Source organism: Pezoporus flaviventris, unplaced genomic scaffold, assembly GCF_033815535.1.
Source record: "Pezoporus flaviventris isolate CSIRO_AGI_PZ_B2104156 unplaced genomic scaffold, CSIRO_AGI_Pfla_v1 ptg000007l, whole genome shotgun sequence".
NCBI classification, from domain to species: Eukaryota; Metazoa; Chordata; class Aves; order Psittaciformes; family Psittacidae; genus Pezoporus; species Pezoporus flaviventris.
In genome coordinates, this window is record NW_026892555.1 from 50,686,961 (window position 1) to 50,703,692 (window position 16,732).

The following is a 16,732-nucleotide window of genomic DNA, read 5'->3' on the forward strand; positions in this document are numbered from 1 at the left end:
CCAATTTCTTACAAACTCCTCAGATGACTGTATTATTACTATTTATCTCATTCCATCTAGTGCAGGTTGAAAATACCTACATTGCGAGACAGAAAACATCCCTCTCTCAGTTCAAAACAATAGGTTGTTTTGCCTTTCTCAGCAAAAGGCTGTTTTATTCAAATGCACTTCAAAAGCATTTTGGTTCTTATAAATGGCACAACAATCCTCCTAGGAAGAGGTGGCTTCACTTATTGGAAGAAATAACAATGATCTTAAGAAATTTAACAACATAAATATTACTCTACCTTTGTACACAGCAAACCTGACAGAACAGCTAACAGTGTCTACGCATCTGTCAAACATAATTGGCTGAGAATTTCTTGTTTATTTACTATACCTGGATGTGGACCAAAATCATGACTTTCAATGTGAATTTCAGTACAGGAAGAAAGAAAAGGTTCTTAAACTTTTTCTGTTGCCAGCACAACCCCGTATCAAATTCCTCTTTTCAGCAAACAGAAAACAAACTAATGAAAAGACACTAAGAGCACTACCTTATACAAACGAGGTAATACGATGCAAGCCAGATGTGCTCTTGGATAGCAAAGTTTTGGCTTACAACCCAATATTCAAAGATTCCAAAAGATTAGCTGAGTCCAGACTTAACCCAGATGCTGCTAACACTGGACAGTCAAAGGCTAAAGTCAATTTGGCTACAGACAAACCCCCTCCCCAGAAGAACTAGCTTCAGGTTACTTCTTAAAGTGAAAAACATATGTACTTTCAGCAGTATGAAGGTTTAAAATATAAGTGACTGCTGCAGAAGAATAATTAAGGAAGATGAACATTCACATATTATCAAAGTATTAAAACACAACTTCAAAAGACTACATGACATTTTTGAGAATATTTTTTATTAGATCAAATCACAGAAAAAAAATCTTTTCATACCCTTACACTGTACAAAGTAAAGACATTGCATAGGGACTGCAAAACCTGCAAAACCCTTGCGCAAAAAGCCTGCATCTTAAAACCTTCCAACACAACTAGTCCTTGTTACCTACACTTACCAACATACTGCAGCTTGGGAGATTACCATCTCCATTACCAATTATTTGCTATGGACTTAAAGCACAGAATCACAGAATCAACTAGGTTGGAAGAGACCTTATCAGGAAGTCCAACCACTTCCCGAGGACTGCCAAGATCACCACTAAGCCATGTCACTAAGGGCCTCATTTCTATGTTTCTTGAACACATCCAGGGACAATGATTCCACCCCTTCCTTGGAAAGCCTGTTCCAATGTCTGATCACCCTCTCTGTTAAAAACTTTTCCTAATATCCAGTCTTAACCTCTTCTGGTGCAGCTTGAGGCCATTACCTCTTGTCCTATCACTTGTTACTTGGGAGAAGAGACCCATCCCCACCACACTCCAACCTCCTTTCAGGTAGCTGTAGAGAGCAATAAGGTCCCCCCTGAGCCTTCTCTTCTCCAGACTAAACATCTACCAAGCACCAAAATTCACAGATAATTGACAGCAGAGTCCGTAATTTAATTAACCCAGCAGTCATAATAAACCTTTATTTATATGTAAATACATGTTAGTGAACATATCTGCTATATTAAGCAAATGGAAATCACATTACAAAAGAAATTGCAAATTAATTTCAAGAAAATTGGGATGTAATGACAAATCAAAATTGAACCAAGTATAATTTAATGTACTATACATAGTCACTATTTCCTGTAATGCACAGATTAATGATTTACATTTAAATGCTTCTTTGATCTAATTAATTCTCTTTGTGGAAAGTTCTTTAATTACAATACTTTCTGAAAATTGTTATGAATCATTGCAAAAGTCCAAATTTGGAAGTTATGTAATCAAATAATGATTCCATACTTCAAAAATAATGTTCTGCATAACTAGAGACATATTTATCCAATAATGCTGAGACACTGATGAGAAGAACATACGGAGAACAATATTGCTGCAAAGAGCAGTAACAGAAATGTCAATATGTTTCAAGAAAAGAATACATGCCAGACCCCCGACTTCTAAGCTTGAAGTATAAACTGTTTCCATCAGACTGCTTGAAGTCTCAGCTCACTTCATTCCAGTTGGGTTCCTTATTAGGAAAACAGTGGCTTTTTGCTGCTCCTCTTTAATTTGGTTGAGTTTCGCCCTCACTTCAGGAGGTACCCTCAGCCACAAAAGCCTGGTGCAGGGTCCCCAGGAGATGCAGGACCTCTGTGGCACTTTGGCAGGAGTTAAGACCAGCTCTTTACCCATCACCATCCAGGCAGCAGCAACCAGAGGCCTTACAGAGGAGACATCTCCTGGCATTACGGCTTCTCCAGCAGACACCAACAGGCCAGGGCAACTGCAGAGACATGGCCTCAATGAAAACAGGTGGGTAAAAAAAGACCCAAAAGGCCAACAGGATGTGCCCCCTCTCAAATGCATGCTCCTGTCACCTTCCCTGTACCAGCACCAGTGTGATTCTGGGGGGCCTAGTGGCTCAGCTGGGAGCACTGAACCTCCCCAACATGGGCAGGGGGAAGCAGCACCCCTTGTTCTAGCATCAGTGGTCACTCATCTGTCTAACCCGGCTAGGGGCCTTCACGCCAGCAAGTGCAAACATTACACTTTAGCTCACAAACACAATGACTGTTTAGCACTGCACTTTAAACATCAAAAATATAAACAAACACATTAGAGTCAGCATGGAAAAAAAAAAACAAAACCCACCAAAAAACAACACTAAAAGAAAGCCGAAAAAGTAATAACAACATTGACAAGATGAAAAAACAATGAAGAAAGGTGCTAAGCACCAGGATGAGCAGCAATTGTGCCAGTACAGCATGCTCTGTTGTTAAATGACTTAACAGATTTGGTGGCACAAACCATAGGCCCAAACATAGCTTCAGGGAGGACAGGAAGGTGTTAATTAGTAGTAATAAAAAAGGTTGGTTGGACGTGTTGCAGAACATGGGATGGGTTAAAATACTTGTTTGGTCTTCTAGGGAAGTGCATGATACAGATTTCTTGAGTGAAATCTGAAGTTAAATCATCAAGTTTCTTGAAAGAAGGAAAACCAGAGACAACATCTGAGGAAGGAGCCATGTAATCCAGAGGAGATGGAGGAGACACCTTAAAACCAACAGACACAACCTTCAGAGGGGACAAAAAGGCAATGTGGCAGACCTGAATTACACATTAGGATCTGAAACTCCCCCACCTCAGGCACACATGCACCTCTCTGGTACTACCACTCAAACGCACCACGTGTTTCTGGAGAGTATCCTCTACCTAGCAAAGGTGGGGATGGGAAGTGCCAGGAGCTTCTAAATGATGGGAGGAGGAAATACATCAAAAAGGGATTGTATACCAAAGCAGAACCAAGGACATATGACTCAGGAATGAACATAAAAGAACATCAACATAGAAGGAGAAATGAAAACTAGGATGCGAAGTGACTTACAATCAGCAAGAGATGCAGCAAACAATAGGAAGAGAGTCTATAAATAGATTTTGAAGGAAAATCAGGCCTGTTACTGAACACAGGAAAGGCTGAATTATTCAGTGCCTCATTTAACAGCAACTAGCTGGGACCAGATAGTCAGGCATCTTTCACCTGATGTGCAAATGCAGGCTGGATGGAGTAAGGGAAGAACTGAGCAAACACATCAGTAAGCCAGGCTGTTTCAAATTAGCAGAAACCAGTCTTGGGGAACCAGCAGCAATCATCTCTAAACCATTAACCACTACTCTGCAGATGCCACAGAGGCCAGGTAAGGTCTAAAAGAAATTGAAAGACCCAACACAGCACCTGATCTTACAAAGGAAAGTGGGGACAGAAAAGCCAGAAATTACAGCACACTTAATACCAGAGCAAAATGCTGGATGCTGGAGCAAAATGCTAAAGGATTGCTAATCCTGTAAAAATAATGAGATTAGAAAAAAAAATACCACAACCAACAACAATAAAACACGAACAGTCAAGAAGAACATATCAAAAGCCATGCCAAACTAGGGCAATGTCTCTCCCACTCTCTCCAACAGGGCATCTGATAAACAGAAAGTGGTACAGATGACAGAGGCTATGTTTAGAAAGGCTTTTAAAACAGTCCTGTGTGACTTTTTCAGAAGTGAACCACAGAAATAGTTTAAATGATTGGGGGGGGGGAGTTGTACAAATGATTAAAAAAAAACCCCACCCAAATCCTAGCCTACAGTTATCAGTAGCACAGTGACAACCTGTGAGAACTTACCAATTTTAGGAATCACAGCCCTTTGAGCATCAGTGAAGGAGAGTGCCCAATCCACACCCACTGGTGCTGCTGGCATCCTCAACAGACTTAAAGAAGAGAAAAGCAGTCTGACAGAAAATCATATATAACCTGAATCTGACTACATTCCGATAAGGGTAACAGCCATGGAAGCAGGGATCTGAGAAGTGAAAAGTGATGTGGCTTAGGCAGCAGGCATGAAGTAGCATGAGGGTCTGAAGTAACACATTAAGCAAGACGAGTTTCAGTTTGGTACATGACGCTGGACCTGTTCCATGTTCTGCAGCACCATGTTTCAGTTTGGGATGCATAGTTTTTGAGAAATACGCACTAAAGACTGCCAAGAAGAGAGTAGGAAGAACAGTAATAGGTTCAGAAAATGTGACCAGCAGTAAAAGGTTTAAAGAGCAGAATTTGCTTACCCCTAGAAAAGGAATAGGGAGAAGGGAGTTGATAAGAGACTTGCAATACATACAAGCTTCTTGCAGACAGAAGGTAATCAAGCATTTGCTAACAGTGGAGCAAGAACTGTATTGTCACGAAGTGGGATTTAGAGTAGATGGTATAGCAACAATAACGACAGTCAAGAACAGGTTATCTGTAGCTGTGTGGAGTCATCACTGGAGACTGTACATATAAAAAGCAGTAGCAAAATTGTCAGTTTGCAACTTTAGAAAGCATAAGCAAATAAAATTTCGCTGACTTTGCCACCCCTTGTACTTGGGTTGGCAACTGTGAATTCACAAAATGCATATATTTCCTTCTGCTTCAGAGCATAGGGATGCACAGGGTAACATTTCTATCTCCTGGTTATCTTTCATTTCTATGATTCAGTGAAATTACCAGTGTCTGTTTTGCTCTCATGATGGGTGGCTTCCCACAGCAATAAAACCCAGAAAAACTATGATTTCTGTTGCTCATCCTGCATGCAAGGTTTATGAAGGGTATGACTGACCAGGTTCCCTGAAGACACCAGATCACCTGGTCGTATCAACTAGATCACCTCAAGGCTGCCCTAATTTCTGAACAAGGCAAGAAAAATCAGGCCACCATAAGCTGTTTTGGCTGTTTTTTTCCCACCCTGCTGATCCAAGCAGTTTTCCCCGTGGGCAGACATGTATTTAGCAGAGGAAGATGGGAATCGCATTCTCCCACCAACCTCTCTGTACAGGTCTCCAGAAAATGGGGTGCAGTTGCCGCTGCACTCTTTCCTACCCCAGAGTGGGGGCTGGCTCTGCCTTCCTCATCCCCAGTGCCAAGATTCATCCACCTGCTCCAAAAGCAGGATTGTGGATCACTGCTCACACCACGAATCCTGCAGATGGCTCCTGCATGGAAGAGACCATGCAAACTCTCCTGGGAGCACTGGGTATAACTATAGAAGTGCACAGAAATTAAACCTAAGCCTGGTGGCTACTTCATTCATTAAAAAATCCAAGCAAACTAACAAGAAACCAAACCAACCAACCAAAAAAAAAACAAAAAAAAAACTCCAAAAAGGTAAAAGGAGGACTCCTAAGAAACACAAAAAACTGCTGCTTATAGCAGACTTTAGCAAAGCATCTGCTCACTGAAAAGCTTTAATCTGCTCAAATACTACAATTACAGGAAGAGTAAGGGGGAGCAGAAATAACACACAAATAACTCAGTAAATAAGTATGCTGAGAAACAACAGGGAATTACAGGGGGAGGCAGATATGAGGAGGAGGAAAAGGAAATGAAGGAAGCAGTAATGGAGACTACAGCAGCATCCCACAAACGCTGGTCATGAGAGAGCCGCATAAAAACACCCCCGCCTTCACCCTCTCATTTCAATTAAAAAAAAATCCAGACAAAAGAAAATAATAAAACTTCTTGTAGTGCTCTGATTACGACTGACTGATGGGTAGTACTTCATCAAGAAACTAAAAAGGCAAGAAAAAGACGTCAATGGCACACGCTGGTATTCCGCAAAGTGACTTTGATTACTTGGGTTATATTTCCGTGAGGTTCTGACCTTTCTGAATTGCTCTGGAGCCAAACATTCACGTGCGGCCCCTGTGCATCATTCACTATTTAAAAGTTGTATTTAATGCTACAGAGACTGAGTGTGCTTCAGGCATCAGATCGTTAAAGTTCATATTCTCTTATACTGAGCAGAAAATAAAATCAATTCACAATTTAAAATAAATAAATAAGAGTCGCAGGAGTTGCTGACACATGGCAGGTGTGCTACATTATCACACTACCCTCAGGCCAAAATACTGTAACACCTGTGAACAATATTTTCTGTTTCATACACTACCTAAATAGACGGCTCTAGTGCTCCCAAGCTGGTGACTTGCCTAACCTCACAGGAACAACGGAATCAGATAGACAAGGGACATATCAGAGCATGAAGCCCATCTCCTCCAACAGATCACAGCATGAAGCCCATCTCCTCCAAGGGCTTCCTGATCCCTCCCAACAGCCATTCATCTTTCTAACTCAGGTGATGCAAAAGCTTTATGAAGTAAAACAAGAAATGATGAACTGAAATTTAAAATATCAACATGTCTTTTCTGATTTCCTGGACATCTCACTAACTAGAAATCAGCAGAGAAACCAACAGTTTTTGTTTTATTTTACTGCGTTTTATTTTACTTGCAAAAGTGACTGATGAAATAACACCACCTCTCCCAGCCTGTTAACTTGCAAAAGTGATGTAGTATTTTTTTTTTTTTCTGCAGTGAATGGAGGCTTTTCCTCCATTTTTATGATTTGGGGGGGGGGATCATTTTTTAATTTTCTGTAGCCTTTACTCCAATCCAGTGTGGTTCAAAGATGGAAAAAAGGAAGTATTTGGGGCAGAGAAGACAGACGTTTTGCAGTCAGCTGGCTAATGACTCTTTCAGCCAGCCACTGCCATTTCCATCATTCCAGCAAGACACATGACTGCAGCCAAGAGCTCTGCTCCCTGTTCCCAGACCTGGCACAGACCCTCACGTACTGCTGCCTGAAGCCTGCTCAGCTTCAGCAGGCCACAATGTTCTCCATGAACCTGCCCAGAACTGAGGCTTTAAAAAATTTTTATAAGGAGGTCATCAATTATTTCTTCTTAGAGGAAGCCATCTGACATGGGTCATGCAAGACAGGGTGCTTGAGGGATGGATGGCTTACCCCACGGCATCCCAGGCCAGCGCCCACTCTCCATCACTGAGGTCCTGCAAATTTTCTGGAATAATGGATTAAAATAATTGGGAAACCTTCAAACTCAGGCAGACATGAAAGAAAGGAAATAGTCACAGATAGTGCAAAAACACAGAGGAATCCATACTGGGTCCTAGTTAAATAAATGTGCCTCTGTGTGAGGAAAGTCATCATGCCGAGGTCTGGGGCCAAAAGCACTCCCTCTTCATCTTTCCGCCACCACCCCCCCCCCTTCCCCCCCCCCCCCCCCCCCCAGTATCATACAAATTGTATACCACATTTTTCAACTTTTGAAGGCATAAACATTATTCACTTTGCAGTTAAGATTTTAATCTCCTGGGCATTCACATCAGTTTTGAACATGAAACACACCCTGCAATATCAAGTAAGAGACTTTCCAGTTTGGAGCACCGCATCAGGAAAACACTGGCTCCCCAAACAAAATCTTTCGAGTCTAAACAACTAAACCAGTGGCATCACACAGCCAGATTTTTATCCTTCAACACTTCTGGGATCCCCATGCTCCCCAGCGCTTTAACTACTCACTACAGATTACAAAAATACTGTTTGGCACCAGCAGCCAGTCCCTGACACCCATGCTGCATGTTATGCTGTCATTCCAAAACCATCCCTCCCAGCCCAACGCTGTGTGCCAGACATCAACTAGGAGAAATGGCCAGCTCCCAACATGTCCCCACAAAACTCAAGTGCACATACTAACAGTCAGCCACAATGCCTCAAAGCCACCAGCTGTTAATATGTTGGATGCAGACCAAGACCTAAAGATGGTGTTGGAGCAGGGACTTCCAGGAACAAACTGGTCAGATTGGAAACGTATGGACAACAAGGAATTACAGCAAATCCAGGCATTTGCAGAGTAGAGTGTCTCACTTAAAATCAATCAGCAAGAGGGATTCTCTCCCAGCTTCAGCTACACTTTGGTGACGTATTTTCAGACCATTTTAGTGATGTGGTTTCAAAGCATCGGAAGCTCATGCACATGTTGTCCCAGTGCATACTAGTTAAGTCCTGAGGGTCCTTCGCATGATGAACTCTACAAGGAATTAACAGCAAGCTTTCTATGTCTTCACATAGCATCCCTATAAAGCCAAAATCTTTCATCACCTGTGCAGCTACACTAAATTATGAGGATTTGGAGACCAGCATCCAGTACAGTATTACAAAGAAAATAGCTTTAAATGGGGTCTGACCCTTTTTACCTATTCAAGCCTGACATGCTATACATACAGCTATAGAATAATTTGCTTTATATACTCCTGACCCATTCTTCATCTCCGTAGATGTCACTGATCTGGCAACAGAAAGGAGAAAGTGGCAGTGATGCAGCTTAATCACAAAACTGAGAGTAAGAGGAAATGGACAAATTCTTGGAGCAGAAAGAGGAAGAAAAGCTCTTTGCAGCTTTTAAATCACTGGGGATTCAAAAAGGAAAGTAAGTCACATAAATCACTACAGGTTACTCAACAGGAATGAATCATTTAAATAAAATAAAAATCCATTCTGTATCAAGTTTATAATTTGAAATCAGAAGTGAATGTAATTAAGCCAGATACTACTAGTTCCTAACTCATGAATGAATGACTTGACAACCTGAATTATTTTGTTCCCTATGTACTTATACTTAGCTCTGCTAAATGTCTGATGGTGCGTTTTTTAAGGATACAAACCACTAATTTGGTAGCTACTAAATAATCCAAATCATAGAAATGACCTACCTTACTTAAGGGAGAATCCTACAATTCAGAAATAAAGTAAAAGACTTTGAAACTCAGTGCACCAAACAGGATCTGGTATCGAACTTGTCTCATGTGTTAACCAGGAAAGCACCCAAATCAGTGAAACAGACCCATAAATGGTGGCTTTTCCCATCCTTCCTCCTGATGTTGCACAGGACCTAATGCAAGACTCTGGACATATGACAAATGACCACTGTGCACTACATCTACTGATTATTTTATGCCAATTCATTTCTTTCGGTACCCTTCAGATCACAGCATGTAAAAATCAAGTTATTTATATATTACATTATGTGGTAATGTGCAGAGGAAGAAAGGCAACTGTCTCACTCTTTACTGGAAAGATTTTCCCAAGAAGGCATTTATCATTTCAAAGTTTAACATCAAACAATTTTGATATCTTAGTTCACAACTCAACCTTTTCAGAAGCTACTAATATGCAGAAAATACAGAGAATTACTTCTTACTTCATCATAAAATGCAGTTCACTGACAAAAAAATTCTTCTAGTAGCTATAGCTGATGCTAGGTAAATGACAGAGTTGCATTCTATTTCACCTCTCCCTCCCCTCTTCTGTTCACTGCGCAGTCTGTTTTCTGTGGGGACAGAAATCTCCATGCCAATACTGACATGGCCATTACATCTGAACTAAAAAATGAATGAAGTAATCCATCCCCTCCCTGGATGTCATGAATGCCCTGGAGAAGTGGTACCCTGCAGCTGGGGTCCAACCCACTCTGCTCTCCATCGTCTTCACTATATGCACGTGTTTCACCACAGCTGGGGCCACCTTTAAGAAATCCTTTTTTCCAAGGTTTGCAAGGAAGCAAGAAACCAAATAATCCTTCCCCCAGCTGCAGAACTGCACTAAATATCCCTACAGCAACAGCCACCAAACATTATTTTTGAGAGAAACAGCCATGCAAGTATGCCAAAAGCACCACCAACAAAACAAGCACATCAGATACATGCCAGATCTTAATTAGGGGACCCACTGTTTCAAAGTGTCTCGCATACCAACAACAGTGCTTCATGGTCCCCTTCCCACTTCCCTCTGTCTAAACTCTACCCGGTATATATCTATGTCCCCTGACACTAAAATACCACAATACTGAAGTTTCCATGCTTCCCACAGGCCATTTATTCCACTGCCTTCCTGTTTAGGAAAATTCTCCCAAATGACTGACCTAATTCTTCCTATTTGAAATGTAGGCACACTCCTCCTCGCCCCGACAACAGTGGATGCGTAACATGGCTCTGCAGCTTGCAGATGGCTGCTGTCCGCCCCTCAGACCACTCTCTCCTTTCCTTCTTCTGGCAAGTCCTATTTTTAGTCCTCTCTCAGGCTCTTTCCTCTGTTCTCCTGTCAGCCCACCTCTTTCCCACGCAATAGCATCCAAACCCTACTTTAGGCTGAAGATCAACTGTGCCTACTAGTGCTGAAGAGATTCCTAGGATGGCTTTATTTCTGAATACTCTTCTTTATATCTCCTGGTAGTAAAGAGTTCAGTATTTTCACCATATTATGACACTTATACCAACTTAGTTTAGCCTTTGGTATCATCATAGTCCCACACTGTTTCTCTAAACTCCTGCCTGAAGATCTCCCAAATTGAAAAAAAACTATCTTAACTACATTATATTCAACAAAAACACCGCCACCACCTACTAGGCAGATATTATTTGATTTTTTTATTTATTTTATATTTTAAAAGTTTATTCTCTTGTGCTGAGTATCATTCAAACAAGTATTTACTAATGTATGAGGTCTAGTTTCAGTGACAGAATGCATGTGATTTATATTAGAACAACTGTGGCTCCCTGTATCCACAGTACATTCAAGACATGATACTTTCATTTGTTAAAATATTAGGGAATATTAGTTGGAAACATTTCCTATTTCACTTACAGCTTGCACCCACTGCTGAAATACCCACCCCAGAAGCAGTTACCACAGTCCTTGGCTGGTTTTAGGGGCATTATTAGCAATTAGGCAGGCTGACCCCTAGGCACGTTTTCTGTAGTAGTTTCACAGGAGCTAAGGACATTTCCAAAAACTGCAGGAACTCAACATTCTTGTGTGTTTTCAAAAGCCTTGGGGCCATTAATGTGACCCGAGTGGCAGTGCTGTAACCTTGAGTAAATTGGGAGTAAGCTCACATGTGCTGGGAAAGGAAAGTCTAGTCTACCCCATTTTATGGTCTCCAGCCAAGTCAATCACGTTAAAATATGTATTACTTCTGTCTACCTGTCACTTCTTGTAACATGCTTAGGTGAACTCATGGCTGCAAGCCAGAACCCGAACTGTTTCAACACAAGCAGTGCTTTTGGGGAAAAGTTATTTGCAACAGAAGTGTCAGGTCCCTTTCAGTATGCTTGGCAAATGCTTGCCTCAACGCTTACTGAACACCAAAAGTTAAATGGTGAGGAAAGACTGCAATTTCAGGTTAATCTAGGCATCTTAATATACTTATAAAATGAACTCCATGCTATGCCTTCCCAGTGAAAACTGGAAAATCAAAAGGCTGATTGAGGCTGATTCCTTTAACCTGATACTGGTTTCTTAAGAGGGAACAAACCCCCAACCTATGTTACACCACCAAGGAGAACATCTACTCTCCCCATCCCTGGTACTGACAGTAAACGTGCCATGGAGATGCGGTGCCAAGGAGTGGGCTGACACGCCTGTATAAGATACCATTTCACTCAAACCAGTTGCTAGACAATGGCTGGCATTCAGATGACTGAAAACTTGCAGAGAAGCTAGTTCAAGCTGGCTTAAGTAGATGCAAGTGTGGACTTGGACATTTAGGAGTTCTTAAGAAGAAAAGCAGCTTTTCTGCTGCAGTATTTCAGGGTGGGGTTCACAGACTTTTTTTTTTCTTTTTGTCTAATCCATTAGTACTGAGTAAGACCAGAAACATGGCAGGGTCCTTTGTGCCCAGAACCGCATCTAAGCCTTGGAATTACAGCTGTAATTAATGGGTTTTCCAAGCTGGAGAGGGAAAGAATCAACCAGGGAAAAGAACTAAATCAAAAGAACCCCAAAAGTCCCCAGCAGCCTGCAGACTGAGCAAGTTAAGGGTATCTTCTCTTATTCACGCATACACACTCACATGGAAGCACACAATAAAGGGCACAACTCCCAGAACACACATACTTGAGGCTCTAGCCTGTTTTTAATTTGTAATCTTTTAGGGTCTTGTAAAAGCATGCTGCCTTCAGGAAGATGAGGGTTCCTTTTAATTCTTATTTTATCTGCAGGTCAGTGTATTGCTTGACGTACACTGACATAACCTTAAGTGAAACAGGTTCAAGTGTGCAGTTTCACCAAGTGATCTATATTTCGTTAGGGTTTTTCTTTTTTTTCTCTCCCTCCTCTCACACTTCTTAAGAGAGGAAATGCCTGCTGTGAAATCTTGTCCAGTACTTTAAATACCACATGAAAGTGCTTTCTTTCCATCCCTAGTGTGACTCCCAAGGACTGTAAACCCTCCAAGAGCTTCCCAAGGACTGTAGGCTCTCCAGGAAAGAGAGGTATAAATTCCTTTCTCCTTCCCTGGTGAGTGGGAAGCAGTTGGGCTAGAGAGAGAGCCAGCATCCCCTGCATGCTACAGCACACACCCAGCAATGGGTGATGCCTGAGCCCCCTCTAACCATGCGAGTGAGGACAGAAAACACCATTGGCAGGATAACCAATGCCAAACACTCTTCACTGCGAACAGCTCCAGCTGTAACTGAAATCGGCAAGAACCAAAAAGCTACTAACTTGGTGTGATGAACACTTTGTTAAGCAGACGGTTGTACTACCCTATATACTGCAACCATATAGTCATTAGGGTGGGTCATACTGAATTACATGTGGAAAGGTCGAATTATTACCTTTTTGCAGCAACCTCGGTGTTGTAACACCCAGAAGTTTCATATGGGAAAGTTTTACAGTTTATTAAACTAGACACATTTTTGTGCTCTACAAGCTTTTAATTATCACGGAAGATCACGTACACATAGAAACATATTAAATGTATTATAAGTAATGCCACATAGAATCACAGAATCATAGAATAGTTAGGATTGGAAAGGACCTTAAATCGTCTAGTTCCAACCTCTGTGCCATGGGCAGGAACACCTCACACTAAACCATATCACCCAAGGCCTCATCCAACCTGGCCTTGAACACCGCCAGGGATGGAGCATTCACAACCTCCCTGGGCAACCCATTCCACTGCCTCACCACCCTTACAGTAAAGAACCTCCTCCTTATATCCAATCTAACCCGTAACCCCTTGTCCTATCATGACAGTCTGTAATGAAGAGTCCCTCCCCAGCATCTTTATAGCCCCCCTTCAAATACTGGAAGGCTGCTATGAGGTCTCCATGCAGCCTTCTCTTCTCCAGGCTCAACAGCCCCAAATTTCTCAGCCTGTCTTCATACAGGAGGTGCTCCAGCCCCCTGATCATCCCCTTGGCCCTCCTCTCAAATTAGTTCGATTTTATGGGGAAGATGATTCCCTTAGACTTGTCCATATGTGCTATTACCATATGACGTAAGAAGAAACTCCACCAAGTCACTACTGCACATCTGTTCTAAACACTATTCAAAACAAAAACGCTGGGGTTTTTTTGTTGTTGCTTTGAGGTTTTTATTTTTTTTGTTGGTTTTTTGGATTTGTTGGTTTTTTGTTTTTTTTTTCTCAGATGAGGGCTCATGTTATCATTCTCTGTCCTCTCAGAGGATAACCTCTGCTTGCTGTAGTGTGTTAGAAAGCAGATTTGTTAAGTCATGTATGCACCTAGCAAGCTGAAGTCCGGCACACATCCCTTTCAACTCCTCCTCATTCAAACAAAAACCTGTGCCATAGAAGGGGAAAGAATTAAAAGTGCTATTTTCAGACCAAATGTACTTGAATGAAAAAAACCTAAACTCAGTACTGAGAAAAACTACAGAAAGGCAAGACTGTTTCAGCCTTAACACTGCATTGGCTGTAAGCATCCTAGCAATTTGAACCTTTACTAATCTCAGCAGTGGGGCTTGATCTGTACAATATGATTTATAGGTACCCTAAGCAAATGCAGAACTATTTCCCTACCTATACACTTTCAAAGGCAAAAGGACTTCAAATTTTCCTTTAAACTAGCAGTGTGGGTTTGCAACACAAGCTACAGTGGGCTTATAAACCCCATACTCAGTGGCATGGGGTTTCTAACTTGCTTTAATTCTCAGGTTCTGGCAGGCACAGGCAGCATGCTGTTTGGGACCAGAGTAAAGCCAGTGCAAAGCATGTGGATGACAGGTCCTCAGCCCTGAACATTTCATTGTAGATCTCCCAGGCCAATGCCCCTTGCCTAATGTGGGCTCATGCTACCCTCCCAGTTTATATTTATCCCTGACCCAGGTGCTGTTTTCCAACAGTGAACACAAGCTCATTCATGCTGAGGGCTCTGAAACAAAGACAGGACTTTTGTCGCCCTTCTACACACACCCCTACGTGTATGTGAGCCATTAAATGATTTCATACAAGCCAGGTTCACATGTGAAGGAACAACTGACCTAGACTTTCAGAATGTTCAAAGACAGGGTATGTTTGGCCCTACACTTCATATGCTATATGTATTTTGCCTCCCTGAAGCCTACAGCAAACAGCTGTCATTAACATTCACCCCTTCTGCTAACACTTTCCTTAATCCCTAACTGACTTTCCAGCCTATAATTAAACTTTCCAGCTGCCACAGTTGGAGATGACACCAATATCCATTATTTGTTTCTCAGCAGTCCCTAAAAAGCCCTTTTTCCAATTTCCAATACCATGGGCAAGGACAAAAGCCTCTTACACTTCCAGGTTTTAGGCTGAAAACCTTCCATTTGCTTACAGATTGCTCCATCTTTTGCTAGGGAAATCAAATGACCAAGAAGCATTATCTTAATAATTAAACTAATGCATTTTTATAGTGCCAACAAGCACTATAAAAATAAGTTTTCAAGCACTATAAAAATAAGCTTTCAAGCGAAGAGCTCAAAACATGATGGATATATGCTGCAAGTGATTCCACATTTTGCATGGAAAATAACTGGAAAGAGCTGTATAAGGGCCATCACTTACAAAGATGTTCAATCCAAGCCCAAAGTTTAAACAGCAGCTCAGAGATGAAAGAATTAAGATTTGGAAATACCTTGTGAATAGATGTAACGAAAGACTAAACATATTACTTTGGACTGCAACAGTCAATTAGGGTTAGCACTTTAATCTGAAAACCTCTTTTTCACATTTCACGTAAATGATTACATGAACAGTAGAGATGGTTGGCAACATTTCTGTCTGATGCTATTGTTACAGTGTTCAAGAGGACTTCGTATTTTATGAGAAAGCGTCTGGCTTCACAGTTGAAAAAGGAAAGGAGAAGAGGTCTGAAGTAAACACTGTATTTTCTGGTAACAAGACAGAACCGGACCCTGGGGCAGCTGAACAGAGCATGTTAGAGCACCATAACACTCAGTATGCACATGCACAAGACAGGCTTCAGGATAACGATGATTCACAAGCCATTCAGATCCAGGACAAGAAAACACCATCACACAGCCACAAACTTGGGTTACTTTGGAAGCCTCAAACACCTCAGACATCTTTTGAGCTTCTGAGTCCACAATGCTCCTCCACCCCGAACCTGAAGGCTGAATAACCACACACAGCATCTTCAATCCCAGAGCTCTACAACTCCTTAATATAAACCAGGAGCCAACATCTCCAAATATTATCTGTTACAGAGTAGGGCAACATTTGCTCAGCAGACGAAACGCTATCATTACAAACAGTGAGCTGGATCCATTCATAACATGTCTGGCCAGCATCCACCAGCAATCATGACAACCCACCAGCCTGCAGCAATCACACTGCCTGCTTGATGAAGACATGAGGATGTTCGGGGTCAGCCACCCCTGTGTCTCCTCTTAACATGTTTAGGAGTCACAGCATGCTTTGGCTTTGCCTTTTGCCCCACACAGCAGAGATAAATTAAGTGCTTAGATCCAGTCTTCACATTTCAGAAAACACAGGCTGGTTTCTTTGGGAATGAAGGCTGCAGCCTTGCTGAAAGTTAGCTGTTATTTAAACAAAGTGGGGCACCTTCAGGAAGGGAACACACTCATTTTTAATTTTATCCTACTGGTCGAGGCTAACAATTTAACATTAAGGTTTTAATGCTGAAAAGTATTTCAGTAACTGGTCAGGATTTATCAACTACTGTAAGGCTATGTTGGTAAGCTACCAGAAGATTGAGTTTTGTCAAGTCTAAAAGCATTGTTGCTCAGTGAAGGTATCATACCAGACAGGTGCAAAAAATCAAAGCTTGGACAGCTATGGTTTGTTCCTAATGGCAAGGCAAGAAAGTTCAACAGTTCAACATTTTAAGTGGAATTAATATGCTTTCAGTTCTATCTAAACTACAGTTGAAACTTTCCTCTCTTCTTACATTAAACGTATCATTTTAAAGGTAAATTTTGAAGAGTGCATGTGACACATTTAAGCTTCAAAT

General features: G+C 41.6%; 1 protein-coding gene across 27 annotated transcripts in view; it reads right to left on the reverse strand.

Annotated features, from left to right (window-relative positions):
- Window positions 1-16,732, reverse strand: part of EPB41L3 (erythrocyte membrane protein band 4.1 like 3) — a 147,294-nt gene that overhangs the window by 74,550 nt on the left and 56,012 nt on the right. The window lies entirely within an intron of this gene.